The 3,890-nt window shown below is 37.2% G+C and overlaps 1 long non-coding RNA gene across 1 annotated transcript; it reads left to right on the top strand.

Moving 5' to 3' along the window:
- Positions 1 to 8: 8 nt before the first annotated feature.
- Positions 9 to 1,012, top strand: LOC119912826. Its single transcript, XR_005446277.1, has 2 exons — positions 9 to 791; positions 930 to 1,012. It is a non-coding gene; the product is annotated as an uncharacterized LOC119912826 (long non-coding RNA).
- Positions 1,013 to 3,890: the final 2,878 nt, after the last annotated feature.

The following is a 3,890-nucleotide window of genomic DNA, read 5'->3' as shown; positions in this document are numbered from 1 at the left end:
GATAATTGAGAAAGTCATACTTTTTATATATAAGAAGAAACAAGAAGCTGTTGTACAATGAGAGAGCGATTTTGATATTGCATTATATTCATTTTATTTTATAGTAGCCTGTAGCAGTCCATGTATTCGCTGAATGGTAATTGAGAGAAATGATTTGGCCTTGTTTATAGGTCAGGTTTTGGTAAAGAGTTGGAAGCCTTGTGCAGCTGACATCCATTCCACGGAGTGATGCCAATCTACACGTTCCAGACGTTTTTCCAGAGCTTTGTGGATTCCCAGTCTAGGTGGCTGGGTGGCGAGCCAACCGTGTTTGTGACTCTGACTTTAGACGGATTGCCAGGATCTTCCTCATCTTCATGGTGGTAGGACAAACACTAACACAAACTTAAAAGGGCCCCAACGGTGAGAAATGAACTCTTGTCAATAAAGGCAAGTGGAACTGAGCTCAACAAAGTTAAAAGGAAAGTTTTTTTTGTGCGCACTTTATTATTTTAGTTTGTTATTTTTCATACCTGCTTTCTTATGTATGTACCATCCCTGTGTATTTAATACACTTAATGCAAACTGTCATTCGGGTGTGGTATTCTTTTTATTGACATTCAATTCTCAGGCTCTTAACAATTTAGTGACTTCTGATTCTGGTCCACATTGATGATAAGACTACTTTAGACTATTACACCTATGTACATTATTACTACCTCGTGATAAGGGTTACACCATTCTTTCTCACCCTTCTCTGTCCTTTTTACTTGTGTCCTGTTTTTCAGGGTCCCATCATAATTTCTTAAGAAGTAAGTACTGTATATGATGTCAGTATTTTCCAACATTTTCTAAATACTGTACCAGTACTGTGTAAAATGCCATCAAAAAGTCAATTAAGTGTTATTCTTTTTCACCTTTCTTTCTTTGTCTCCTTTCACTTTTTAAAGGCTGCCATGTTAAAAAAAATATTTTGTGCCGCCATGCTGTTTGTTGATGTGGTAAATAAATAGTTTATGAAAATACCACTAAATCTGTCATTTATTAATTTTAATATTCATTAATGATCATGTCTCACCTCTAGTCTTCTCTGTCTTAATTTCAGGTTTCCACCATGTGTTGTAGATAGTTCAGGAGGAGGTTAACTTGACCAAGCAGTCTTTTGTTTTCCGCTAATTACTGTTTAGAATACCAGAACAGGGAGGATGATGTAGGTTTAAGTTTATTAGATTGATACATATATACCAACAAGACAGTGTACATCGCTGTCAGAACAGCGTTTGTTTTCATTCAAAGGCTTTATGGCTTTGCCAATAATACTTGGTGGGCCGGTCTCTAGTCAAAATGCCCGGCCGATTTTTTGTCCAGCCCTGTCTATAACTATAATTTTCAGGACCAATTAGAGTTTGAGACCTTGGGAGTGAGGACATTTTGTCTGTTCCTCACTTTGGGACAGACCTTTAAAAGAGTGTTTTAGGGTGAAGATTAAATAAAGTTTAATTTCAATGAAGGTTTGGGTCATTTAGTTGTGATGGTTAAGAGTTAGGGACAAAGCTATACTGTGAGAGACAGAGAGAGCTCTCTGCTGGCTGTTGACTCCAGAGCGCCATCATGAGGTCAGTCTGTGTTTCTGTTTCTTTTGTTTTTAATTCAAAGAAATCTCAACATCTACTGAACAGACTGATATTTTTGCACATGAATTTAAATACTTCCAGTAGTGGAGTGTAACTAAGTACATTTACAAGTTCATACAAAGATGATCTAGTTAGTAATCCATTATGCTTCCTCATCTCTGTTGGGTCTGTGGTCACTTTCCATCAGGGAGGCGGAGACACACCATTTGTTTTTTCAAAACTGACTTCTCTAAATTAAAGAAAGTGGATTGTGCATCTACAGGTGCATTTCAGAAATTTGAATATCTTGCACAAGGTATTTTTATTTTCATAATTTAAGTCAAAAAGTGGAACTTTCTCGAGTCAATCACAAATTTTAAATTCCTTCTCTAACTTTATTTTTAGACTATATTTAAGTAACATTTACACAACATTTTACATAATATTTGTTAAATTTGTTCTTGATGTTTTTCTTTATTGAAACAATGAACAAAAAAATGAAGCAACTGTTTCATTTAACAACCCATTTATTTTTCTTAAGTGAAGAAATAATTTTCTCAATAAAACATTTTCCAGCAAGTTTGCATGACAATACAACAAGGTATAGTTCACCCTAAGACTCATTTTGTTATCAATTACTCACCCTTTTGTCAATAGAAGGATTGGTGAAGTTTTGTTAACATCCGTGTTCTTCTGCGAGTTTGAGACACGTTTTTTTTCCACTCAACTGCAGTGAGCGGTATCTTAGCTTCAAACGTCCAAAAATACATCAATAATCAATAAAATGTCTCCATGCTGCTTGTCTGAGTGTCCTGTAGCTCACACATGCCAAGACGTTTGTAAAAAACATTACAAACGTGTGTTCAGCTTAGTTTGCTCTGCTGCTCGTCCCATGCGTGCTCCTTCCAACGCCACACACTACTAGTAACACTACTAACTTTCCATCCTAAACATTTGAAATAATTTCACTAAGTTTAGGAAGTTTAGAAATTTTGTCTTTGAATCATACAAAAAGGAGAAGACTGCCAACTGAGGAGGAAAGAGGAAGCGTTCAATCACATCCCCAATACAACTCTATGGGAAAAGCCCGTAACGGCAAAGATGGCGGTTATCCCGCCCCTCCCGCTAAAAAGCCAATCATCTGCTTTAAACAGCCAAAACGGGAATCATATTTCAGCCAATCGTGTGGTTCCACTGACACATGCATAGTAGAAGCATAACCGGTGGGGAAAAACTCTTTTTAAACATTATTTTGGGGCAAAGTCGTCAAACTTTTTCAGGGATTTTTATCAGATTTTACTGCTGATTCTATTCATGTAGTTTTTATGTCCCAGTGACCAGTGAAAGCTCAGTTCTGGCTCTCTCCCCATTCATTCAGATAGGAGCCTGGTTTTGTTAGTATGAAATTGCTGCCCAGAAGCGTTGCCAAGATGGCTGCCGAGTGGCATGACTTGCCTAAAAGGACTTTGGTACCGATAACAGCTGAGGTTTGCACTCGCTTGTACACGCACAAACAACCTGTAGTAAATCTGGCCTTATGGACCTTATGCACAACTCTAGTGATTCCTGAACTTTATTTCCTGTCTCTCAGTATTGGAAACACTGAATAATACAGAGAAGAGAGGACAGAGGAAAGAGAGAAGGGAGGATGGACGAGGAGAGTGGAAGTAACTGTATGCATTGAAACTTTAACTCAACCTTTCCTAAACTATCGGTTGGGACCCAAAGTGAAATGTCAATTTTGTGAATTTATTTTCCTCAGTTCAGCTCAGGTGCGTCTCTCTCTACCTCTATTTTTTACCCTCTCTCCATTTCTCTCCCTGACTCTCACAGACTCAAACACAAAAACCTTTTTTGTTCTCATGTAAACAATTAAATGTGACTAATTTCAATGTTCAGTTTCCTATGTCTGCAGGAGGCGAAGGTTGAATATATGTTTGAGCTGAAGGTGCAGTTTTTGAATACACATGCAACAACTTCAAATCTCCTCAAATGGCTTCCAAGATATTCAAAATATTGCCTCTCTGAATCAAAACAAGCGGAAAATTTTGAATCTGGAAAATACAGACAGAAATAAATCAAACCTCATCTGAACTAGATTTTCATATCAGCATAAAAGTCAGTTTAAAACTAAGAATGAGAGGTGCATAGGGTTTTAGATTTACCTTACATTAACCGTTCAAATCAGATATTGTAGCAGGAGAACGTTTCTGGTGGAGGCTGTAAAATACAAAGAAATCTATTAATGCATCGTACTCAAAGCTACTTTAATGCCAGGCATAATGGAGAATCATCAGA

The sequence above is a fragment of the Micropterus salmoides genome, unplaced genomic scaffold, assembly GCF_014851395.1.
Source record: "Micropterus salmoides isolate LMB-PRFRI ecotype aquatic unplaced genomic scaffold, ASM1485139v1 Ms_hic_scaffold_2, whole genome shotgun sequence".
NCBI classification, from domain to species: domain Eukaryota; kingdom Metazoa; phylum Chordata; class Actinopteri; order Centrarchiformes; family Centrarchidae; genus Micropterus; species Micropterus salmoides.
The sequence above is the reverse complement of the archived record's forward strand: the minus strand, read 5'-3'. Positions and strand labels throughout refer to the sequence as shown.